At 37.4% G+C, this 27873-nt stretch overlaps 1 protein-coding gene across 1 annotated transcript in view; it reads left to right on the top strand.

Moving 5' to 3' along the window:
* The first annotated feature begins 11545 nt into the window (after positions 1 to 11545).
* The window catches only part of LOC136832182 (brefeldin A-inhibited guanine nucleotide-exchange protein 3), a 101056-nt gene continuing 84728 nt past the window's right edge, over positions 11546 to 27873 (top strand). Inside the window, exons 1-3 of the mRNA XM_067092943.1 lie at positions 11546 to 11597; positions 26999 to 27161; positions 27544 to 27680. The gene's annotated coding sequence lies outside the window, so the exon portion shown is untranslated. The remainder of the gene's footprint in view (positions 11598 to 26998; positions 27162 to 27543; positions 27681 to 27873) is intronic.

The following is a 27873-nucleotide window of genomic DNA, read 5'->3' as shown; positions in this document are numbered from 1 at the left end:
GAGAACATCATTTCACAAATGTTGCAGAAGGATATCAATGTACTTAACAGGGCTAATGAGCAAAAAATATATTTGTTACTTTCATTTTATGATAAATATTATATTCCAAAACGTTACCTTATTCTGACAAAAAAGTAATGAAATAAACATGATGTCTCTAACATCATGTTTATTTCATTACTTTTGTGTCAGTTTTTCATTCATAACTTTCCTTCTAAATGTATTAGTTTAAGTGATAAAGGTATCCACGGTATATTCGATAATTATCAAAATAATCGAAACTATCCACATGCGTAACATTTTGCATATTCCAATGGGTGCTTTCATGCCCCAGTGATCTTGTTCTTAACATTCAAGTTTTTATATGCTATTCTCATAAATCCTAATAACTGATAACACGAAGAAGACGTGTCCAACATGCAAGTATTTAATAAATAACATACGTATACCCAAACATATGTGAAGATTATTTTCCAATCAAGTTTACACATGCGTGCCGAGAAAAGCTTAACAAAGCTGAACCTTCAGGTACGGAGGGCCCTTTGGAAACGTCCCATTTAGAAACGTGCGGAAACAGCCGGAAACATTAGACAAAGGTCTATGCACTTTGTTCTTGAATCTCGTGTAAATGCAAGATTGAGAATATTTTATGAATTATCTAATAAATGTTTTCACTCCGTGGGCTGATGATACCTAGAAGCGACACTCGATTTCTTTATTGTAAAATGAAAGTTTACATTTTAACGAACTGCTGACCACTCACGCTTGTCATTTTTCTTTCACTTTACTCTCTCTCTCTCTCCAACCTAGCTGTAACCCATAACAGCCGATCAGCAACGACGCACATACTTAGCTGCATATGTCAACAGAGGCATACTAATATTGCAAAGGACACGCGCCCATGCCGTTCCCGCCTTATCTGGTTCTGTCTCGAAAGAGCATCCAATCGCTCGCCTGACGAGCACCACCACTTGCACTGTGATGAAGAGCGAGAGAAAAGAGAAGGAGAGAGGCACATAACTCACTTGAATGCGCCGTAGCAAAGGCAGTAAAACACTACGTTTAATTAGTCGTCGTTAACGAAACAAAGTGGCATCTTTGTATAAAAACGAGGATAGTTTCAGAGGGAAGAAAGCGATAAATGGAAGTGTCCAGCCCGTGGTGAACATAGAAAAGTCATTTACAGGCGAGATCTCCCGTGTATGTCATCATGAATCGCGGAGAAGAAGATCGTTAAGATGGCCTCTGAGACCTAATAAAGAGGAGATGAGAACATCTCGCAGCAGATAAGATTTCTATGAAAGACGTCTCCGTCAACAACGCTCACCTCGGGCCAGATAAAAGAGCCCATAAAGACGAGCATTCTATGCTCGCCGGAGAGAAATGACCTCCTCTTCAGGGCTAATCGCCGGGAACCGCCGTGTAATTATTCTAAATAAACAGAGGAAGAAGGACGGGATCTAATAACGATAGTGAGGAATAATGGCGAGTGAGTTCATTACGGCAAGCAGACGATGGACCATTCAGAGGAGGGCGGGCGATTGGACAATGCCTGAGTCCCTCATTGCTGCTCATCAGTAAGCGGAAATTTCGGCCGTTTGAATTACCTTAACTCCCGGCTGGTAAATAGATTCGTGTTCCCTAATTGCAAAGTTGTCATTTTTTTATGGTATCCATATCTATATACCTGAACAGTAACAGCCACATATCAACTTACGATTGAAGCCACACTTCTAAGACAGATTGGTAGCTGCGTTCACCATTTAGCAGCCTAACAAGGTCTCATCTTCTTTCCCTCTCTCTCTCTCTCTCTCTCTCTCTCTCTCTCTCTCTCTCTCTCTCTCTCTCTCTCTCAAGCAATTATCGAGCACCCATGGTCAGATAAACAAGGGAAGCATCATTAGACCTCACTTATCGGCATTTCCTCTTCTGTCCCTGTTTTGAGAGAGAGGGGTTCGCCATTAATGAAGTATAAATAAGCTAAACTTACACAGTCATGACAGTGTTCTTGGGCACTTACACTTATGTGTGTATGTATGTATGTATGTATGTAATTTCTTCCACCATACTGCACATTTACACGGCAAACAATTCATTTCACCGGCTTCAACATTTCTTTCACTGTATTTTAACATCACCTCGCATCCATTCTCTCAATTACTCACTCACCGCCATACTGCAGTATTGTAGTTTCCTCAGCTCATTTTATGCGGGGAACGTAACGGTGTGTTCTTGATAACTTTTATTTAAGCTATGTGCAGCTTCTTTGTTTCTTATCAGGCTCTACAATTATTCGTTTTGAAAAGAAGTCAGGTGTTTGGTGGCTCCAGCACAGCGGAAAACCTTTACTTGTTTTATGTCAACTTTACTTCTCAGCGTCATCGGTATTTAAGCCAACTCAATTCACGCAAATTCTATTTTAGAACCAAAATCAAAATTTTGACAAAGTCGTCTTCGCTAATCCCCGGAATATTTAGGAAAACTGCCAAGCGTAATAATAACAGGGGAAAACAATTTCATTAGAATGTTATTCTCATGTGATTACCATCAAGCATTCCATATTCATAGTCCGTTTTCACATAAGCTCTAAATCTGTCATTTTCCTGCGTCATAAATTATGGAAACTTCCATCAGAGCATAATAGCAGTTTTCATAGCAATTCTTCTAATTTGGAAAAATATTGGGATTGTTCGTATCAACATATTTCCAGCAGTAGTTGGAATTTCGGATATTGAAGATAAATAAGAGTGGAATTTCCGTTATATTCGTACTCACGAGTTGCAGTAATAAAGAGCTGCAAATTGCATTTACGTCTTTTTTTATTCTTTTGCTGAGAAAGTGCAATGAATTTTGACATGCATTACCCAACATACTAGACCCCTTTCGCATGAAAAAAAAAATGTTTTTCGAATTGAGTAAAACGACTTAGCTAAAATCTTCAACTTGTCCTCTTTGTTGACTTCTTTCTTCATTCTTAATCTCCCACTGTTTATTTTGGTGGCCCTCCAGCTCTTCTTCATGAGGACATTTCCCTGGAAAAAAAAAAGCAAAGAAGGAATTTTGCTTCTCAACAATTCTTCAGTGACTTTATATGCAGATTAGCTAAATAGTAAGCTGCTACATCCATATTTGAGGAGGGTTATTCAATTTAGAATACTATCCCCAAATTTCACACTTCTTAAAACTTTACTCTAAAACATTTTCCCGTAATTGAAGTTCTTAAGCGAAAAGAAATTCGTTATAAACATTTTTCCGTAATCGAAACTCTTGAGCGAAAAGAAATTCGTTAAAAACATTTTCCCGTAACTAAAGTTCTTTAGCGAAAAGAAATTCGTTAAAAGTATTTTCCAGTAATTGAAGTTCTTAAGCAAAAAGAAATTCGTTATAAACATTTTCCCGTAATCGAAGTTCTTAAGCGAAAAAAAATTCGTCAAAAGCATTTTCCCTGAATTGAAGTTCTTACTCAAAAGAAATTCATTAAAATTAACTGATTTTTTAAAAACATATCTGTGTCATTTAGGTTCATTTGCGAACGGAAAAACGTTTTAAAGGCAGACAATTTTCAAAACACGTTTCTGCGTCCTTCAGCTTCTTGTGCGAGGAGAGAAATTTGTTGGAACGCGGAGATTTCATTTCCTAAAAACACATTGCCTTGAGCGAAGGTCTATCCGGTCCTCGCAGTTACAAAGGCACTGTAAGGTTAAAAGCAATTAACTCATTTCCGATGTTGTCTTAAAAACGAGAGCGAGAGAGAGAGAGAGAGAGAGAGAGAGAGAGAGAGAGAGAGAGAGAGAGAGACTACCAGATAATAAAGTAAATGACTGCAAGGTGAAGATGGACGGGATGGACCCTAACGCAAAGTAATTTATATCACCAATAACAGCAACTCCTTGGGAAAACCTGGTAAACGAAAGACATTTGTATGTTTTCTCGAAATTAATGACAATGGGAAAGAAAACCATATATCACTAACTTCCGGAGAAATCGATTTATCTTTCAGCACTGGGAGGTCATTCACGATCCTTCATTTAAAGCATGAATAAGCCATTGACCGTTGTGTAGCTTTTTTTCCAGAGCCACCCACTGTTAGGGGAATTGGCTCAAACCTTCCGGTTTTCGGCAGTGTTCTTAAGGTGAGGTTGCTAGCCCGTGTCCTCTTCCAGCCTGGGCGTCGTCACTACAGTCGACTAACAACCCTGATCATACTTCACTGTTTAGGTCAAATAAGGTATACAACCGGTGCTTCAGGAAAAGGGTCCATGTCGTTTCTCCTCCATGGGATTGAACTCAGGTTTCTCGCTGAGCCAAAGAGGTCCATATAATATATATATATATATATATATATATATATATATATATATATATATATATATATATATATATGTGTGTGTGTGTGTGTGTGTGTGTATAATATCTGTATATATACATATATATGTATGTATATGTATATATATTATATATATATATATATATATATATATATATATATATATATATATTCTATATATATATATATTATATATATATATATATATACAATATACATGTGTGTGCGTTTGCGTGTGTCATACACAGTACTATTGATCCTGATTATATATTTCCTTAAGACATCACATTCTTAATTCAGTGCTTTTCCAGACATTTTTTATTACTTTCCCTGCTTTGAAAACCTGATTTTTCAAAGGAAATATAAGATGAACATTTTCCAGTGGCTCCAGTATTCCCCGATCTACGCTACGATATCTTTATATGAAGGATTCACAGATATTCATAGCACGCAATAAGTATTACATTCCAAGTTCAAGAACGTGGTTTTATTTTGGGGTAAAAGTAATTTTTCTGGATCTGGATCAGAGTCGAGTGTACAAGAATAAGCTATGGCTGACTTAATAGATGTTGCTGTTTAAGCCTTCTTTTACTCTTTGTTTCTAGTTGACGTGCTGTTTCTGTTTGTCTGTTACATTCGCTTTTTATTGTTGGATGGATGTGTAATTGGAACTAGAGCCGAAAAGGCCTCTCAGCAACGCAGAGCGTCGCTGAAATTATGATGACGGAAAGTGATCGAATGGAATTCAGTAGGTTCAAAATAAAATGATTAAAGACTTAATCAAAAGTTGTTGAGACTTAGATTGATCAGTATTTGTTTACACTTCGGAACTGTTATATTTGGTCTAAGCATTTATGCCTTGGGATTCATAATTCTGTATTTATTCATGTTCCTTATTCTGTACTGAATCCAATTCTTCTATGGTCATTTTCATGGAATCTTTAGCAAATCAGTAATACCACAGTCAGTCTTGAACTGATTAAACAATTGTCTCCGTTTGCGTAATTGCTGAAGATATTTTCATTCCTATTATTGCTACTCATATAGAAACACTTTGATGACCAATAAAAGGCTCTAGATGATAAAATATATAGTTTGTTGAGAAGGGTGAAATATCTTTTATGATAGAAGTGAAGCACATGTTTGATTGTTAAGACGGGAGTGACTAGTTTGGTACCACAACGATAGCCTATTGGGAATCATCTCCACGTTTTAGACTTGCCGTCATCCACCCCGAGGCCAAACTCTCTCTTTCTCTCCTATGTGTACAGTAAGTGTGCAGTATGAAGGTGCTCTGCTCCAAATCTTTGGAGCAGTACTTAAGGTCATTAGAGTCGGGACTTTCCGTCTCGACCCCTTCCTTACTGAACTTCTTTTTATTGTCAAAGCCCTGACGGACGTCGCAATGAAAAGAGCAATTTGGCCTGAGCAATCCTTCTCTCTTTTCTTTTCTTTTTTTATGGTCTGGTTCCTTTCTTGTCTTTAGCTGCCTTCCAAACGTTTTACTCAATAGAGCAAAGCTTTGGCTTTATCCTGTCCTAGAATGTGTCACTGAAAAGAAATGAAAGTGATCTTCATGCAATCGTATTGACACAATATTGAGTTGTCAAATATGTGATTCTCATGTGTGTGGCCTGTCTCGCGTTGTGATTGGGTACACAAAATTAATGTTCGTGATTGCCAGATATTTATATTTAGCTAGTTATTCAGCTTTTGGAAGTAAAAATCCGTTAGAAAATTACTAATATTACTTTAACGATTGTACAAGGTAGACTGATTTATTGATATTTCATACCCAGTTCTTATAAATAATGAAAATGTAGAGCTATGTCAAGTGCGACTCTCCAGCAACGAAAAAGAGACTCGTACATAGTTGCACACGAAGGGCAAGTAGACTCACATGCTTGCATAAAAGTAACCATCAGGTTAAACATTTCAAGTTAAGGGCTGTATGCAGAGTGTATATATACTATACACTCTGCAACTCCGTCCACTCCGCCCCTTCGTCGTGGTTGTTTGACACACGAAGCAGGCTACGCTCCTTCACCAACGAAACATTACACACAAAGCTCGGGCTTCCTCGCTGACTTGACCTCACTTTCTCGTGGCAGATCAGGATCCTGTGACAGTCTCTGTAAGTGGGTCCTGGGCAGACTAAACTCTGTTTCGGGCGATATCAGGATTTTACTGAGGATTAGGCATTCCTGACTTTACCTCCTGATATACTGTATACAATTTGTATAAGAAAACTGTTAACCAGATTTACAGTTTATTTGATTGGTTATAATTATATCACAGAATAAACAAAATCAAGCAAAAATGGCCAATTGATTTTAGTTTGAAAAACCATAAGGAACAAATGCCACACACTTAAGAAGACTTTAAAGTTATATTTGTGAAGACTTTAAAGTTATATTACAAAATAAACAAAACACCGTAAAGAAATTTTAATTTAGTAATAGCTGTCATTATCATCAGACACAACAAAACTTGCAACAAAATTAACTAAATGTGTTCATAGCCCGAAACTAAACTAACAACATCAAAAAAGGCTAATTAATTTCATTGAGAATAATAACTAGGATCATTCCAATTTAATGGCGGTTTTTAAAATCCCATCACTCTCTCTCTCTCTCTCTCTCTCTCTCTCTCTCTCTCTCTCTCTCTCTCTCTCTCTCTGCTGTAGAAAGGGTCTCTTCTATTGAAATTAATCAAATTTCCTGCCGAGGAAAGCTCCAGTCTTTCTGGAAGTGATTAAGTAAATAAGCCGATTACTTTACCCGCAAACCAGAGTGGGTCACCAGACCCCCGCTGGAGAAATTGGGGACGCTCCGTCGTCTGCAAAAGAAAGAATTAAGAGAACATTTATTACACCAAAAATCCTTTTATCTCCCAAATGCGATCGTAAATTCGTTCGTAACTGGTTCCTCGAACAAAGGTATTTCCGTCCGAAGTCGTAAGATTAACAGACTACCGGCATGCAGCTCATACATGCGTTATTAGTCTATTTTTTTTTTAGTTAATTTTTTTCATTTACTTTTTTTGACTAGTCTGACATCGAGATTTCGAATTACTAGTATACGCACTGAACTGAGCATAGCGACAATACGTAAATAATTTTATTACAGGGTATATCAATATTCAAACAACACAGCAACGTTAGTAATTCACTCAACTCTCAAAAAAAAAAAAATATTGGAAAAGAGGAATGTACCATAAACGCCAAACGACTGAAGTTGATTGATGCATTCATTTATGGTTGCTAGAACTGGCGTCACACTGAAGCCTATATGTATGTATGTGTATGTATGTATGTATTTATGTATTTATGTATGTGTGTATGTATGTATGTTTGTTTGTATATATATGTATATATGTGTGTATAAATACATACATATATACATATATATATCTATATATACATATGTATGTATATATGTTAGTATATTTATATATATACAAATATAGTTTTATATATGTATATGTGTATGTAAAAATGTTTGTGATACAACTAAAAGAGATACAACAGAGTAACTAGGCAGAAGTTACTTCCACATTCATTCTTAAACGCCGAAAGACTGAATGAAGGAGTAAAGCACAATGGAGAAAACTTCACAATGTCAGTTACTTCATGCATTACTTCACGCACCTGCAAGAAATGCTCTCAGCAGAGCGCTCTAGGATATCCCTATCAGTAAGTAGTTTCCCGTATTTTACGTTAACAAATACAACAGAATACTTGTGTGATATTCTGACACTTAATCTGTAAAACTTACAAGTAAAACTAACTCCTGTATCTCATGCATAAAGCCCTTAACTTAAAAAAAAAAAAAAGCCGATTAATGGAAAATTTAGGTTTCCATCATTCGTTTTGCTCATTTCCGGCTTCTTCGCACGTGAAAGAATGTACAACATCACATCTGCTATTTTGTTTACATTATTTGCACTGCAGTGTAACAGAGAGGGAAGAGGAATCATGCATGGTGAGAAAATACATAACCTCTGTCAGTCTCTGCTGCCTGGAGGTGATTATTAAAAATCATTAATAGTCTGCAGTTCTGAAACATAGGCTTCAACCGTCTTGAGACTGGAACAACTGCAATTAAGACAAATCCTGGCTCCACAGTTGGGTTTGTATTGCTTTCGTAATCCAATCAACTGTTCCTTGGTTCATAACTTACCCACCGAAAAAGGTTTTGTTGAAATCCATCAACCACCTTTTCAGATATCTTCTAGCCAGAGAGGCATACAAACAAACAAACGGACACAAGTGAATGTCCAACCTTTATCCAACTTCATTGTTGAAGGTAATTGTAACAATGTTCAGTTGTTTTATTAGCATTCTTTGCGATCAGCATGCATTGCAACAAGTCTTCGGTATTTATTTTAATAGCAGAAATGACTCTAAATGCAAACAATAACTAAAAAGAAAATGAAACGCATTTTACCTTGTAACTTTAACCACGCCTCTTTAAGAGTTGTCTTCATTAACAACTCGGCTAAGATAATTGGCAACACAGTTAGCAGATCCTCTTATGGCTTTTTTTTCCAGAACTTTAATTCAGTTTCTAGTCCACTAAATATTTTCTTGCGTCCAGTTTCACATTCACCTCAGCGGGGACGTTCTGTGAACATTGTGATGTGCTGTGACATCAAGTTAAGAACATGAACTAGCAAAGTATGTGCAATAATGACCACCTAGTCTAATTTCTTCCATTCATGCCATTCCTTAATCATCAATGATTTTTCTCTACGTAATACCTGTATCCCCCTTAACTATATGCTCTTCGTAACACAGTAACTATATCAGCGTCCAAAGAAGCGGTCTCAATAGAATCTTCCTCGAACACAGATACCGAAAGAGTGCTTCTGATTGGGTGAAGGGTTAATAAAGGCAATCCCCTTGGTGAGAAGACTGAAAAAAAAAAAAACAGTGCAACTCCTATGACTGTGGTTTGTCTGTAGGATTCTAAGCATTTTTCGTGGGATTTTCCACATTATTTGGACATCGTTGTCAGAAGTTACGTCATGTTGTTTCTCGAGTCCCTCCACAAAGCGAGTGGTGATTGGTTTCAATCTAGAATTATAAAGTTACGAATGTGTTTAACCGTCAAGTGGTTTTCTGTTTTCTCTAACCTTTCTCATCCCTTTACTAGTCTTCAAGAGATTATTCATCTTGAAATCTTTTAGTGGATTTGTAAAACTCCTTTGCAAGACATACATCTAGGACTGTCCGAGAGCAAGAGCCAGTAATGGCATAAGGCCAGCTAAATTTATAACAAGAGGACGCACCATGCTATATCTTCTCAGTTTTAACGTAAATCCCGGTGCATTGCAATTTCAACCTGTTTTATAAAATGGTGAAATTGGTAGACCAATATCTCGTTCCTGTGTGCTGAATCATCTTAAGGATGGGATACATTACATCAGTTCTTTTGTATAGATTACTTTCCCTCAATTATTCAAATTAGATAGCATTTATTTTTGTACTAGATAAGTTATGAATGGAAGAATATCTTAAGGTGTATCTCTTCTTTATAGCTGTTAAACATATTAGCTTAAATACGACGCCTTGTCTTGGGTCTAAATTTAATCCTTTGGCATTTTATCACCCTTACTTACTGAGATATATTTACTTATTTAATTACTTCGACTTCAATATTGACTGCAGTAAGCAAGAATAACAAAGTTGCATCCTAAACTGAACGTATCTACAAACACTATATTCTGATGCACGTATAAGAGCAAATTCACTCCACGTAACCCATGCATACCTAAACTTTTCACCCAACATTTTGTTTTTTTTATATATGTATCCAGATATCCAGACTTTAATTTTTTTTTATCAGAGCCACACACAGCTACCTACTGTATCCTCACACTCATTACTTTGCCACGACAATGTACATCCACAAATATCCATACACACCTACATGTACACATTGTTACACAGTGCCACATCCAGACACACATACTCATTGTTGCATAGATACCCACATACCTGTGGACCCAAAACCACACTCACCATTTACCCACATACCTTAAACACCATTTTCAGTAAGTTTCATCATGCAGTTTTAACTATTTCTTTTTTCTGAAAATGTCTCCCCGTTCATCCGAGGCATGCTATTTTTTCATAGTCCTCTGATAAGCAATACATTTTCTATCTGTGTATCTACCTATCTATCTGTCCATCTATATATATATATATATATATATATATATATATATATATATATATATATATATATATATATATGTAATATATATAATGTGTGCATAATATTTTTATATACATGTGCATATATATATATATATATATATATATATATATATATATATATATATATATATATATATATATATATATATATATATTCCTCTTGGACAATTTTAAAGTTTTTTTAATACCAATTTCTGGACCGTTTTGATACCGTATGACCTGCCCTGGGTATGATCATTATACACGATGAGAAAACTTCAGTTATTAAACCAGTTGACTTAACAGGTAAATCAACTGAAAAGAAGTCCTGCAGTAATAAGAATATTGGGAGAAACTTTGATTTCGTGACAGATTAATCAATAAGTTGCCCATAAATTATTTTAAAATCTGATCTGAGATATGCCGTATAAAAGAGAAGTTAATCCTGAAAACTGATAAGACTTCGAAGAACAAGGTAGTGGTTAAAGAAAGCCATGAGCTGTATCAGAGTAATAATCAGACAAACAAAAAGGGGCTCCTCAGGCGCTTCATATAGGGCTGAAATGAAGTGCGCACTTTTCTCGTCGCATGTTGAACCACAGTGAATCTGCTCACCTTTAATATTTACAAAATGTTTTTGTACCAAATCGCTAACAAGCTACCTTTTAACGTATAGTAATTTTGAGGACAACAATGTTATATTTCGTAGCTAATGAATTAGTATGAGCAATTTGCAAGTAAATACATCACGATTTTTTGTTTTAGCAGCGCGAACTCCGAGCTGTCAATAATACGGTAGCTTTTCAATGGTGACAAGGTTTCTTTACTAAACCGCATATGCTTACGTGTTTGCGTTTTGTCAGCTATTCAAAATTGTGTTATTTCCGTCATTAGTTAACCTGTAATATGAAGCACATATAAAAGTTTATTTGTAGGATAAATATTGTTTAACTATCCAAAATCCAAACAATATCCCGTGTCCTCGGAAGTCTTACTTAATTGAACTGTCAAACAGCATTGCATATTGTCAGTAACATCTGGTAGCCAAACCTTGAAACAAATTCTCAGGTAAGGTTTGATTCATTTGTAATATTATATATTAAAAATCTTTTAGGAGGTTTTCTATGGCTGCAGTAATTGTCTGTCCGGCGATTTTAAGTTGATATCTAAATCAGCACGTGTCACTTGAACATAAGCAAACCAGCCTCTAGCGTAGGCGATGACCTTAAGGGTCTTACCGAGGCCTAGGGGAGCCTGTCCTGCGGGTTTTGTGACTAGGACTGTAGCTAGTTGTAAAGTAAAGGATGTGTTATGGCGAAATCCTGTCTTGTAAGAATGCCAGGCCCATATTTTTTTTTAATTAGCCCTAAGTACCTACTGGCCTAGCGTAGGCTATCTTCCCTTCGAACAGGGGAAAAGCACTGAGGGTAAACTTTGTTTTTGAGGTAAGCAATAGTGAAATAAACGATTGAACATGAATTGCATAGGATTGTCTCCAGTTTCTCCTCTTGGAATTCACTAACCGGTTAACATTACTTTGTAGTCAAGATTATTGTTTCTGGCAAACTAGGCTAGTGTAAAATGCACGTTGCCAGAAAATATAAAATATGACTGATTATCACAACAGTAAGTATGGAAACGGGAACTACTGGATGTCTATATTCGGAGAAAAAATATGGCTCATTTTATTCTGGGCAGTAAGGAAAAAAATTCAAACTGGACGTATAATTTCTAAAGAGATTGTATTATGAGTGTATTTAAATTCTGACAGATATGCATCTTGGTAGGTTTTCTTGGTATCAGAATACTATAGTTGCTTGATCTCTGCTATCATTGGCCTCTAGGCTAGGTCAGAGAAGAGAAATTAAAATGGTATCTGGTACTTTTAATCTTAGCAAATAGACTCTGATAAGTGCAAATACAACAATATAGTTTTTCATATAGCCTAGATTTTTTTATAGTAAGTGAATGAATTTGATGTTTATATCTGTCTGATTTGAGTTATCTGACAGTAATGAGGAGCTACAGTGGAAAACTAGGGTTTTAGGTGAGGGGAAACAAATTCAAGAGAAAAATAGGGGTCTACCATAACTTAACCTTGTGTGCTGGCCCTTACCTGACATGGGAGGGTAATCTTTGTCCTTCTTGAGCCCTCCACACCTAAACTGATCTGTGGGACATAAATCATTATGTGAAATGACGATGCATGCTAACTTAACCCTCCTAGCCTAACATAGCCTAGGGTGCCGGGACTTACCAGGCCGGGGTCCTTTATTTCCTTGGACCCTTACACATAACCTCATCTAGGTGCCATAAATCATAGATCAATACTGTACTGTATTTGCTTACATATATTGATTATTTTGTTGTGCTATTGGCTTTTGAGCTGGTGAATCTGACAGCAGCTTGTAAAAACAGCTATCCTGGGAGAAAATTGAGAATTTCTCTGTCCTCGTGTACTTTCAAAAATAAATAATGTCAGTATTGTGCCAAAATTTTCACCTTGATATAAGCCTTATTCACCAACTCCTCAAAGTCCTATCAAGTATACTATATACTGTATGTGTATGGTTTCTCCTCTGGGTTGGCCAAGTGCTGGGAATGGTTGATTCAACATATGGTGTACCCCTCATTGCCCAGAGAAGAATAAGCCATCCAACAATTGCTAACAATTGCTACAGAACCTGCGATATCATATTAAAGGAACAAGTTTACCCTCAGTCAGCTGAAGCAGTGTCATGCTGTCAGAATCAATAAGCAGCACAATGAACCGATCATGAGAGTTGGATTTTATGCCTCCAAAAATCAAATTTGACCAGCAGCACCTGTTGGCACCTAGGCAGCTTTATATTTGGGATGTTAATATGTTCACACTTGCAGAAACAATATCTTATTTACTACTTTGTCTTTAAGAAATTAAGATTTGGTTTATTCCTAATTACAAGAAAAAAGGCACTTTGTCTTGGTAGTGTATAACACAGTCTCTAGGTAAAAACTGAAATATCATGGCCTAACAATTCCATGGATTCCAGAAGACCATTGTAAATTGTGAAAATTGTTCTTATGAGAATTCAAACCATCTTTCATATCGTCTGAAAACTCATGAGGGTTATAATTAGTTGACACCACCCGTGCATCTGATATCTAACCTCGTCTCCTACAATGCTCCTGATTGGCCATTGATCAGCCAGTCACAGGGCTGGAAACTAGTCGGTCTCTTCCAGCCGTCACCGAGTCAACATCTACGCTGCGACCTCGCCTCATGAAATATGTCTTTTAAAAGTTATAACTTTCATTACACCTCAATTTTACCTGAAGAAAAGTAGTGTTTCTCAGTTTCATCACTAAACATTGTCAAGCCAATGATTTAAGGATTATAATGATATATGAATTATGTTCTTCAGTAAACTTATTGCTAAAATATGTATAGTGAAATGAACATGAGGCTATAGTCTGCGCACATCCCCGCTCATCTTAATATTCTTAATCTTTTGCTTGTTATTTTCATAATGATAGCTCTACCTATAATTTTTTGGTAGCATTGTCGTCCATGACATTTAAATTATGATATTGTATGAAACACAAGATGATAAATGATAAATGCACTGTTATGTCATGTAAGGAAAGAAAGAATATATTTTATATTAAAAATTTCATGTTTATTTCACAATACATATTTTAGCATTAAGTTTACTGAAGTACATAATTCATATATCATTATAATCTTTAAATCATTGGCTTGACAATGTTTAGTGATGAAACTGAGAAACACTACTTTTCTTTGGGTATAACTGAGGTGTAATGAAAGTTATAACTTTTGAAAGACATATTTCAAGAGGAGAGGCCGCAGCGTAAATGTTGACTTGGTGACGGCTGGAAGAGACTAACTAGTTTCAGCCCTGTGACTGGCTGATCAATGGCCAATCAAGAGCTTCATAGGAGACAGGGTTAGATATCAGATGCACGGGTGGTGTGAATTAATATTAGTAAGAAAATAGGTACCAGCCCTAGGGCTGGAGGGTTAAACAATGGGCTTAGCAACACACTGGCCACATTTCTTAGGCAACGGGACTTCTCCCTGACAGGCTGTCAGCCTAAGAAAACGGACTCAGCACCGGCCCTATGAGCCTTGCGAGACCCAGGAGGACTTTAACCTTTATTATCTTGAGACCACTCACCCTCTTGGTAAACAGTCTCGTTTTCTATGGATACCTTGGAGTTCAGACATTGGAAAGTGCTCATCGTGGCTTTTGCGGCTAACTTGAGTATTTTCTGGTTTGAATTTTTTATGACTCTGGATTGTTTGTTAATTATTTTGATTTTTGACTTGTGACAGTGATGATGCCTGATAATAATTTTATGGTGATGCTTGATGATACTGTTTATGGTGGTGCCTGATGATATTTGTTCTCTTAATAATGCCCAGCAACCATGCCCAGGGCATGATCTAATCTGTGCCAGATTTATGTCACCTGTGATTATCAACCATCATTCTTTATTTATTGCTTGTAGAGGTTGCTTGTATGCCGTCTTGGAACTGCATTTAGTGTGTCTCTGGTTGCTAGCCCAGTAGAAGAAGTTTGGATCGAGGAAGAAGTCAAAGAGGGTCCTGTCAGTCTTCTGAGGGCTATACAACACTATCACCTCCTTTTCTCCACTCTGCGCCTGCCTTGACCCTTGCTGTTTCTGTTGGGATGGTGTCCAATTGTTTTCTCCTGGCTCAGTCCAAGGAGAGTGCTCACGGACCAAACAACAATTGGCTGACTCCCTCCTTTGTTGGTGTTATTGCTGGTCAAATGTTGGTTCCAGCTGCCCCCACTGATCTTGGTGCAGTCCCCTTCTTCTTCTGTTATTGCTGTTTCTATTGTAGCTGCTTCAGCAGCAGCTGTCCCTATTCCTTGAGGGGTGTCTACCTCCTTTCTGTCCTCAGCAGATACAAAAGATGACAAAGACCCATTGTTGTAGGAGGTCGCCGAAGCGCTACTATCCTTTGTCTTCCTCCTCTTCTTCCTCATCCTCCTCCTCTTCCTCTTCCCATCTCTGGACTGCCAAAGCATAGGAAGAAGGCCTTGAAGGTAGCCCCCACAAGAAGAGTAGGAATGCCTCCCACAGTTGTTACTCCTCTGTAGGGACTGACATTGATCTATCACACTTCGCAGGAGCAGGTAAGTGCAGACCGTTCAGGTGGCTCAGTGTAAGGGTTTGCTCATAACTGATCTCTATTGCATTTGAACGCTCATGCTGGGTCTCTGGCAGGGAAATGCAGCTGTTCGTAGTCACAGGCACATCCTTCTTGGGAAAAGAGGACCAATCTTGTTTCTTCCTTTATTTGGCTTTTCTTTGGAAGTGCGTGGGGAAGAGCCTGCACTTTCCCAGACTAGAGATTGTTATAGTTTTCAGGAGCTATCACGATACAGCTCGCGACAGGCTCACAATAAGTCTCCTAACCACTGCTTTGTGCACTTGTGCTCACCTTGATCAGATAGCTGGGTCACCCTGCCTGGTTCGGCTTCCAGTTCAGGGCATGAGGATGGTGAGGGTGATCGCGTTTGATCTCTTGTCATGCCTTATGATATATGACTTAGTGTCTGGAACTTGTTCTAGATATTCGTCACAATCCTCAGATCAGGAGCAGGGTTGGGCTACCATGTCTCATTCTGCTTCGGTAGAGGATCCAATTTGTGCTGCTTTGGATTCTGCCAGACCTGACGATCCCTTACCTCTAGAACCCACACCTTCTGAGTTGGAAAGGTATTTTCATAAAATCATTGCGCTTATTCTTGAATACCATGGTCTCAGGGAAGCATCCAGGGGTACTCCTTAGCACCCAGTTTCCTCCACTGAATGTACCTTGGGTTTCACCCTAAGTCCACCATTTCAGTTACAGTGGTCCCTGCTCGTGCAAGGTGTTTTGGAGGAGGTACATTCTTTGGTCTCTGGATATGAGAATTCTCTGTCCTAAGTCATTTGTACAGAGGGGATTAAAATCTTTCTCCTCTTCTGAGGTACACGTTGGCTACATTCCAAACTACATTGTTATTGGAATTGTGGTGCAAATTATGGCAGACTTTGCCTTTTTCAGGGCTTGTTTGGAGGAGTAAAAGTTAAGAGTTTGAAATATTGATGGTGTCATGAGGAAGGATGTTGACTTTCCTCTCTCACCGGTTTGCAAAACTGTGGGATAACATGGTGCTGAAAAAGTGTTATGGTGTTTTTGGCCTCTTTTCAAAACAGATTATGAACTACAGTAGATCAGTCTTGCATTTACCAGCTGATCAGTTCTGGGTTCCTCCTTGCTCTTCCCAAAGAGTAAAGTTGAAGCAGTGGTGGGAAAATGAACTGATGATCATGGCTCCATTATCCTTCATGCAGTTTCTTCTAGGTTCCTTCAAGATTTGCAAAAGTAATGTAGTCAGGTCTTTTGGTATGTGTCTATGCCATTTACATTGGGCTTTGGAAAAAACTGAGACATCTTCCAAGCCTTGAGTAAGTTCCCAGTTTTCAGTTCTAAAAGGAGGATAATGCTGAAGGTGGCAATTCTCCCTTCATGTTCCCATGGGCCGCAGCGAGATAACTCTCATGCCATTAGGAGATGGAGCCTTTGGTAGTCTGTGTCCTTCGGATCAGTTACAGATTTCCCCTCCCTGTTTTTCACAGACCATTCTCATTTTCTTACTCTCCAGGACCATTCTAGTCTCTGTTTCGGTGGAAGTACAGACTACTGGAGAAGGAAGTATTAGCAGTCACAGACAACTGGTTCCCAGGCTTCTACAGTCCTCTCTTCTTGTTAGAGAAGGCAACAGGGAACTGAAGGCCAGTCATTGATTTTTCTCTTCCCTGAAAAGATTCTCTATCAGACTGTTCATGGCAGGAATCCCAATTTTTGTGTTGGATTCTACCTAAGAGCAACTTAATTCTTTTGATAGATCTGAATGATGCATATTTTGCAGAAGTACCTCTGCTTGTCTGCAACAGAACAGTCAATCAGTTCAAAGAGCTTTGCTTCAGACTTTCAACTGCAGCAATCTCAGTGTCAGATATCAGCTGAAAGCTAAGATCACCACCATCATTGTTAAGCCACTTTCATGCTTCATCCTCAGGAATTTTGTTGCCTCTGTTTATGAGCTGATCACAAAAGTCATTGACATAGAAACCTTGGAAGTTGATCAGGTCTTCTTCCCCTTTCAGGGTACTGTTGTATGTTTGGTGCAAGGTCTTCATGGTGGCATCCTTCCAAGCATCTGCCAGGTTGTAGATGGCATATTTCAATACTTTCAGAGAATCTCTAGGGTCTGTTCTTCCCATGCTGTTAAGTTGCGAAAGTAACACCTTGGTCCATCAGTTGTATGACTGGAGTCCGCTTAGGACCTCAATAAGATCATCACCAACCATCTATGTTGCAGCAGGATTCACAGGCACTTTGTTGATGAAAAGCAAAACCTTTGCCTGATGTTTAGAGATTCCAAGGTCCTGTGTCTGATGACCAATAATCTACTTAGCAAAATAGTCTTGCAGCCAATCAGAGACAATCTTGGTGGTTAACCAGGCTTCATAAATTATACCAAATCACAGGAAGGCTATCCAGCGAGCTTGCAGGGTGTGGGGTTGCTTTACTTGTCCAACTAAGATTGGTTTGCAATGACGGCTATCAGAAGAATTGCGCATGACAAGGCCGGCACTCGTTACTGCTTCTCATCAGTCAAGGTACTGGTGGTCAGACAGCAATAAAATAGATCAGTTTCGTTAGCACTGTAGGTCTGAATCAAAACGAGGCCTTCTTTTTTTCACCAAATCTTTCAACGTCAGCTGAAATTCCTCTTCCCTGCTCAAAGTTAAGTATACCTTAGTTTTACCAGACCACTGAGCTGATTAACAGCTCTCCTAGGGCTGGCCTGAAGGATTAGACTTATTTTACGTGGCTAAGAACCAATTGGTTACTTAGCAACGGGACCTACAGCTTATTGTGGAATCCGAACCACATTATAGCGAGACATGAATTTCTATCACCAGAAATAAATTCCTCTAACTCTTCATCAGCCGGCCGGGGAATTGAACTCCAGCCCATCAAGTGACAGTCCGCAGCTCTACCGACTCACCAACGAAGAGCTTCTTCCCTGCTCAAAAGCATACAATACTTCACAGTGAGTCTTCTTGTAGGAAAGCCCACATTGAACCGAAATTGTCAACCCATGGACGCCTTAAAGTTTGCAGACCCTTGCAGACCTGCGAACTTCGTAGCAGCAGCCTTCAGCTCAGCACCAAGCACATACACCCTTGCTGATCTCTACTGAAAACCAGGTCAAGTTCAACCTCCTCATGCTGGGGCTTGGCCATGACTTTACAGGCCTCACTCCTGGAAGTCTTTTTCCCTTAGTCGGTCAAGTACCTCTTCAGTTTGTCTTTAGCTTTCTTGATGTCCTGCAAATTAGAACGTTCTATGCTTTACTCACCCATGATATGGGTCTTAAACCTGCCAGACTCAATCCTCTTGACAATTTCCAGCTTCCTCTAAAGGGCAGCACAGGGACACCCACATAAGCCAAAAATCAGCAGATTACAACACAAGGTACCACACAGCAACTGTTCAGTATGTGATTACTGAGAAATGGTGGTAACTAGACAAAGCAGCAGAGCATGCCTCAGAACTAGTCAAGATGCATCTCTATCAGCTAATCAAAGGTGGTAAACAAAGTGGTGTAAGACGTTGCTTTTAAGTCAATAACAGTCATGAGAGCTCTGACGCACAGAAGTGCTCTTCCACCCTCATAACTTGTATACCGTACTTATTGTATTCATGATTCATCTCCATCAGACACTCAAGGACAGTAAATAAGTAATGTTTAATGATGGTTTTTATTATGTTGTTTGCTTTTGAGCCAGTAACATTTAGTACAGCGCCCAAGTAGATTAGGGCCTTCCTAGCCTTCCCCACTCTGCTCTCTCTGTCCTCCCCCGTGAACTTCATTACCCCGGTCTGCTTTCATGCAATACACCCTTTCATAATCCTATGTGAAGTGTTAACAGTGTTACCATAACATTTTTTCACCTGCGCAACTTTGCAAACCAAGTGAAAAACTTTGCATTCATTTTTTATTGGATGTATACATCCACGTATATTTTGGGGCTGCAGTTGCCTATGGATAATGTGTTGTGAATAGTGCATGTGCAGATTTGTAGGAACAAGTCGCAAATTTGTAATAATTTGCAATTCATCTAGATATACAAACCTAATGTCTTTTATCAAAATCCCATTTCTAATCAACCAGTACTTAAATACACACACACACACACATACATAGACATAAGTATTTCCTTGATTATTCACATACGCACTATCCGCATCTTGATATCCACATGCTACGGCAGCCACCCCAAAATACAGTATATTTTTTATTATACAGGGGTACACTGTATACGCTGCGCAATAAATATAAATGAATACAAAGCCTTCCATTTGATTTGTTATGCTCTGAGGACGGAAAAACGCGTTGGTAACACCATTAACAGTTCGTTTTAGCGCAAGGGAAAAGGAGTATTGTGGGGGATAGACGGGGTTAATTGTAGTGGGGGTTGGCTGAAAGAGCAGAGAGGGGAGGGCCCCTCATCTGAGGGGGGGGGTTCACAAGTTATATTTGGCTTAATAATTTGCGATGTATGTCTGGATGTATGTAAGTATATATATATATATATATATATATATATATATATATATATATATATATATATATATATATATATATATATATATATATATATATATATATATATATATATATATATATATATACATATTTATATTTATACAGCATGTACAGTATGTACATAAAAATTATATATATATACATATATATACATATACATACACACATAAATATGTATGTATATATATGAACAATTTTATTATTGCAGTAATTTTTTGTAACTCTTGGGGAGAGTTTGGTTGTATGTTATGCTTAGAGAGAGCGACCCAGCTTCAATTAATTATTCGGATATTTGCGGGAATATAAACACTGCATTTTCAGCGTGAAGTCTCCGGAATTCTTAATAAATGAATTTGATACTGTCCCCAGTTACGGTGAGCCCCTAAATTAACTTGCTTTTGGTGGGCTGTACAGAAATGATAGTAGGTCTCAGTTGGTTAGTAGTTTCCAGTTTTTCGTCTGTGTAGAGTAGGGTGTGTGTGTGTGTGTGTGTGTGTGTGTGTGTGTGTGTGTGTGTGTGTGTGTGTGAGAGAGAGAGAGAGAGAGAGAGAGAGAGAGAGAGCACACATACAGACATATATGTGTGTGTGTGATAGAGAGAGAAAATGAAAACGTGCATGGAAATACATAAGTACAGTATATGTGTGTATGTGAAAGAGAGAGAGAGAGAGAAGAGACACACACACACACACACACACATATATATATATATATATATATATATATATATATATATATATATATATATATATATATATATATATATGTGTGTGTGTGTATATGATGGGCCTTCTTATATTCATATTACACTGTGGTATTACAGTAAAGACATTCATATATATATATATATATATATATATATATATATATATATATATATATATATATATATATATATATATAATATATATATATACCTATATATATATATATACATATATATATACCTGTATATATATATGTATATGTATGTATGTGTGTGTGAGAGAGAGAAAACATACTTACATACACATTTGTATGTGTATGAAAAAGAGGGAGAAAATATACATACATTATGCACGTGTATGTGTGTATGTGAAAGAGAGAAAGAGAAAAAAAAACACATGAGTGAGAGAGAGAGAGGGAGTTAAAGGTAAAAGTTTGCGCAATATTTATTGCTGAGGGGATATTTGTTGTTCAGAGAGGGGAGTTCTTCATTCTATTTTGAAAATAAAATTTAATTTGAAACCTAACGGTATTTGCATTTCTAAAGAAAGCTGTTTAAAATCCCTTTTGGACCGAGGTAAGTGTGGAAAACAAAAACTGGTTTTATTATTTATACATTTTTTTGGTTATTTTTTCATTAATTTTTATTTTATTTTTTTATTTATTTATTTATTTATTTTATTTTTTTTTTTTTTTTTTTTTGCATTTTCACTGAGAAGGCCTCCAATTAGCAGTTCAACAACTTCAGTGTGGTTCAGCCGAGACCACCGAGAGACATTTCAGCTCTCATTCACCTTGGTGCCGTATCGTGGTATCCTTGGTATTGTGCAAAATTGTAGTGATGACGCTGCTATCGGCCGAAAACATGAGGGCTTGTAAGGTCAAGGAAGTGATAGTCTAGAAGTCATTCTCTGGAGGGAAGCGTCCCGAGTCATGGCCCAATCTTCATGCGGAAAGGCTATTCCCCAGGGGTTGATGAGAGCGCAGTCGAAATTATTTCAGCCAAGGATAAACCGACTGAGGGTCTCGGAGGGAAAAGAATAGGAGGGAAGAATGGAAGTGGTTTTTGTATACGGACTTTTTTTTTTATGACAAATGGAAGAGAACGGAATACAGCCGCCATTTTTTTTCTGTCGTGTCTAAATTAAGCCAAGATATAAGGAATGCTATCGGGGTTGTCTTGAGGGAGGCTTGGGTGCAAGCATCATCAGGGCATTAATTATACGTACCATAAAGTATGGCATTTTTCAACGAACAAAATCGAAGTAAAAAGGGAAAATTTTTTGAAGCCTAAAAATGAGAGAGATAGGCTAAATAATTTATAACCAGGTTTTGAATTTCTGAGGATCTCGCCATGTGTGTGCTTTTATAAACTAATTTTGCCGCTGTTATAATTACCTTTGAAGTGGTGCCATAATCGTAGATTCCCTAAAGGGAAAAATAACCTAACGTTCTGTAGATCAAAGAGAACTGACTATCACAGTACCGAAGATGTCATTTTTTGAAGTAATTGGAAAGGGACCAGAAAATTACAGGTAGGCAAATAGGATGATAATCTCATGGAGAAATTAATTTTTCGACGTGGCTCGTCTGATACAAATTGCAGCTACAGTATCTCCGCGGACCAGTTTCTCGAAAATTTTGTCAGGGTGAGGAATGGTAGACTGCTGCAAAGAAGAAATACTGTTTAGTACATTGTAGCTGCGAAAACGATTGCTGACATGATTTCTTTCATAAATGTAGAGGAGAAATAGAAAATGCAAACTTGTTTAATGAAAGATTGAAGATTTAAAGTAAACGTTGTAAACTGGAGTATCGAGAGCGTTCCATCATTGGAGACTGAGTAACTGCGGTGAAGAAAAGAAACACAATTCATTGATCCGTGGCCCTAAAAGATTCGTGCATTTGAATGGTTGCCTCTCCTGTACGAACTTTAATCATATTTCAGGATCCAAAATGATAGATGAGGGAGGTGAATTTCTTTTCCGTCCAACAGAATACGATCTGAAAAGAGATTGGATGAACAGATAAAATAATAAGCAGAAACTGACGCTTGGGACATTTGACTCCGACCCGACAGTCACCCGACCATTATGCGCTAACGATCAGAGTAGATGTAAGACGAAAGAGCTGCTCGAGATGGAGTAGCCTACTAACGAGTGGGATGACCGCGAGATGAAGGAAAAGGAATTAATACCATTTATATTATTGAAAATATATAAATACCAGAACTTTGTTGTTATATAGAAAGTTAAGGTGTTTATCGTGTCAGAATTGGTCAATTAGAGGTGAACTTGCAGCTTGATAGTTAGGACTGAAAACTCAGAATGTGGAAGAAAATTTGTATTCACCAAATGTCGGTTATGGCTACACAGTATACAAACGAAAACTTTTGCATTTTGAGAAGAATATTTATCATTGGGTTGATTGGGGGGGAATTTGATAAGGGGAAATACCAAAACATTCGTTTTATATAAACGTTGACCCATAGCAAAGACGACGGCTAAGTAAAAGCAAATAATAAAGCAACAGTTACAGAAGGCCTTTGAATATTATATGGTATTTTAAACATTATGACATCAACTGATTGTTGTCTTGAAGCAAATGATATCAATGAAATCCGATGACATATATGCAGGATCAATTAAACGCAGGCATTTTTTTTTTTTCTAGAAAGATGGCACTTGATATTTTAGTAAGCTAACCCAAGCTTATATCTTTGACCTTATACGGTCAGTGGAGGCGGTCCCGTGTCATTGAGCGAAGGAATACGAGAAATGGTAGAGGGGACCGCGAAGCTTTTGTGTGTGGGTGTTTCGTTGCTTCATTTCGTTGGACTCTGTGTTTATCGTATATTGTATTTTATTTATAAATGAGCTAAAGATGATTATTGTAGTTGCCGCTACTTCCAAAGTCCATATGAGAGTATTCGGTTTACCTATTACATAAATTTTAGAATCTTGTTCCATGTGAAGTATATTCAGCAAACTCTCAGTACCAGAAGTGCTGGATTAGTAAATAAACGAAGCATTTTTGCATGAGATCAGCAAGGAAAAATAATCCGAAGTAATGGGATCTTCGGTAATAAATAGCATTATGAATGCTACATAGTTAACATCGGTATTGTTGACAAGTGCGTTACTTCATGAATTTTGTTGTAAGTGAATTTAGTCGTATTAACTGTTGAAGACATTTGGAAAATAGGAATGATGGAAGAAATTATGGGTAAGTAGAAACATGTTCTCACTTTCCCTCTTTCCAAGTTCCTCCTAGGGCGGGTGGGTTCCGTTCTGTGCTAGCACTCTGCTGGCCGCGAGTTCGAATCTCCGTCCGGCCAATGAAGAATAAGAGGAATTTATTTCTGGTGATAGAAATTCATTTCTCGCTATAATGTGGTTCGGATTCCACAATAAGCTGTAGGTCCCGTTGCTAAGTAACAAATTGGTTCTCAGCCACGTAAAATAAATCTAATCCTTCGGGCCAACCCTAGAAGAGCTGTTAATCAGCTCAGTGGTCTGGTTAAACTAAGGTATACTTAACTTTGTCTTACCCTAAGAAAATATTGGAGCAAATTCTCTCTCTCTCTCTCTCTCTCTCTCTCTCTCTCTCTCTCTCTCTCTCTCTCTCTTTAAGAACTTAATAGGGAAGGAAGTTGCTGGACAAGAGATACACAAGAGTTTGAATAAGGTAGCCCAGGACAAAAGAGTGAAGAAAAGAAAAGAGAGTTTGGGTACATCGAAAATTTATCGGTAAAGCTGACCAAATACTTCAGGGAGGAGGTGGAGCTGTTATAGGGGAGATAGGGGAGTAAGCGCAGGGAGAAAAAGTAAAAGAGTAAATGGAACTGACAGAAAAGATGTAAATGGTTAGATGCTGTTTGATGAAAACTCAGTCTTGCGTCTAGGGAAGTTATTTTAATGAGTCGTCGAATGTGGAGGATGAGATAGAAAATTAAATTATACAAGAGGTAAACTTAGTATGCGAGAGATAGAGAGAGAGAGTGTGTGTGTGTGTGGAAGTGATGTTTAAAGAGGTAAGAATGGAAATTAAAATGTTGAAAAAGCGTCCATAGGATTACTGTACAATTTAGGTGTTACAAGATGCTGTGTTAAAATTTAGGTGTTACAAGATGCTGTGTTAGATTTACTGGGATGGAAGGGCTTTAACAGCCTGGAAGGAAGATGGTGCCTGCAAAACAGAGGTGTGATGCAGTGTGTATGCATTACATAGATAAGGAGAAGTAATTTGTCATTGTATGCCTCTTGGAGTTTGGAAGAAGAGAGGGATGGTTGTGTTGGGTGGTCCCAATGCAGAGGTAGTAAAAGAGAAAAGGTATATTGTAACTAGTAGTTTAAAGTGCATACTTTGATGAGAATGGATGTCTTATGTAGACATGTTCTGAAAGGGGTTTGATATTTTTTTCTTGAGAAGAATATTATAAAATACATGTTAGAAAGAGAGAATGGAGAGGAAAACACTGTTAGATTTTATATAGATTAATAATCATTAGCATCAACCCTAAATGACATTTCCCACTGCCACCTCTCGACTCGAAAACCATTATGATAATACAAATAAACATTTTAAAAATTAAAATTTATCCAGAGAGAAATTTTCCCAGAATGACAGTAAGATGATGGATGTAGTAGTCAGAAGAGTGACTGGAAGTATAGCTTACTAATCACCGCACAGTTGAAGTGAGAGTTGGAATTAGAAGATAGTTTTAGTTAGAGAGGAGAGGTTCAGAATTACGACGACCAAGTTCATTAAGAAAGAAGTGAGGAAAGTGTATTGGTAGATGGTAGATGAAAAATGGAAGGACAGGAGGATAAGGATTATGTCAAGTTAAGGTATGGCCACCAAGTCAGCAGGGATTGCTTGCAGTAACGGGAATTCAGGGAAGAGGATTAAAAGAAATGCATGGCTGCGTAATGAAGTTAGATGCTTCGTCAAAGTGAGAAGGTTATTTGAAATCTTGATAGCATTTGTTTAGTTTGTGGTGGCGCAAGTTCTATCTGTAGTCTTCATTGATATCTGTTACAGTTGGTGGATTGTGGGCACAAATTTTTATGGATCTTTTCAACATCTTAAATGTCATTCACCTTAAAGTGGTAGGAGAATGACATTTAAAATCTTTTATATTTTTCATATTCTAAGTAATAAAGTTCTGGCATATACTTGCATACCTTGCCCGACCTTTGCTTAGATATTGAATCACAAGAACATTAAATACTTTCATAAGTTTTTGTTAAAGATTTTAAGTTATGTCTTGTTTTGGCTTAATAAAAGGGCCAGTCAGCATGGAATAATTGCTGTAACAGGGCCAGTGCTCGATGGGCTTTCTGACGGAAGTTGATTGCTGGCAGAATTGGAAACTTTACACTTAGATTACTCAGTACGGTATATGTGTATGCTTGGCATTTCTTAACCCATAGTTTCTCTTTAACATCCTTAAAATTTTTAGGATTTTAACATTTTCTATTTTTCATTTGTGTTATTCTATAGCTAAGTATAGTATTGTTTGGCACATTAGGGTCAATAATTATTACATCCTTCTAGCTTTGAGTTTTACACTTAAACAGTTAAAGAGTCTTTTGAAATACCATTACATTAACAGACATGAAGAAACTGGAACATAGCATGTGTCAGTGCCATCCAATTTTTCTCTAGCTATTATTTATTTTACAGCTGCAGTAGTCTTTGTGAATCTTGCCAGGCACATTTATCCACAATAATCTTTTCAGCATTTTGTACTTTGTGTGCATAATGCATGATTTTCTCCAGTTATCGTTTCTCCAATAACAAAGCCAAGATCAACGATGTAGTGGAGTAACAAAATGAAGATTATACAGTACCAAGTCTGTGGCTAAGAGCCTAAGACCAAATTGTGAAGCTGTCTCACTGTCATTGGCTTATATAGATTAGTCAGCTTTGTACATATATTGCAACTTTCTTCATATACGATACTGTGTCTTCAATTTGAACACGTAATTGCTACTCCTTTTCAATACCAGCTGCATTGCTTATAACCTTAAAACCTTGGTAATACAACTTTTTTTTCAGATTTCCTGTGAGTCACTGTGCCTCAGTTGAAGAATGGTTAAGTAACCTCCTTACGTAAAAGAGCAAGCTGCATTCATCATGGAGGAGGTTCTTGAACAGCTTATTCGAGAAACTTCTTCCAACAAGTATGGGCAGATACGCCAGGCCTGCATTGAAGCCAGAGGTAGGGGTGAAGATAGTTTTATAAATCTCAAAACTACGTATACACCATTAAACTTTTTATGGTTAAGGGGTTATATGATACACAGTTTTTTATAGCACATTCAGATATTTATTGTTAAAACTTGCTCTATTTAAAATTTTTCCCAGAAAATCTAGTAATGGCCTATTAAGCCTAAGTTTATAATTATTACATCATCTCATTATAACAGTACACTTTATAAAATTCAAGTTTTGCAGTTTGTGATTTATCACTTGACACTTTGTTTTTGTTTTTAGTTAATCACTATTTCTTTTATTTTTTAAATAACAGAAGTTGCATACAAAACAAATATTTGCATAAGAATTTTTCTATACTTTTTTAAATGTAAATTTATTCTTTTCAGATCTACTGGAATCTCAGGCTGCATTATTGCGCTCTCCACCTCATGAACTGCGTGCAATATGCTTGAAGGCAATGCAGTTATCTTTGGAATCTCGACAGTCAAAACTTGTAAGCCTAGCAGTTTCTGGTTTTTCAAAGGTAAGTAGATATATTTTTAATGATAGGTTAGACATTTTTGTACAAGCTGTAGGATAACTCAGGTTATCTTATGGGAGAGAACTGTGTTCATTTTCATATGGAATGTCATTAGGCAAGAGCATTTTTCGTACCATTTTTTTTTTCAACATTAAGCCATTTCCTATAATGGGGTGATGTTATAGAAAAACAATAC

This window comes from Macrobrachium rosenbergii, chromosome 49 (assembly GCF_040412425.1).
Source record: "Macrobrachium rosenbergii isolate ZJJX-2024 chromosome 49, ASM4041242v1, whole genome shotgun sequence".
Lineage (NCBI taxonomy): Eukaryota > Metazoa > Arthropoda > Malacostraca > Decapoda > Palaemonidae > Macrobrachium > Macrobrachium rosenbergii.
This window is presented reverse-complemented; position numbering and strand designations above follow the sequence as displayed.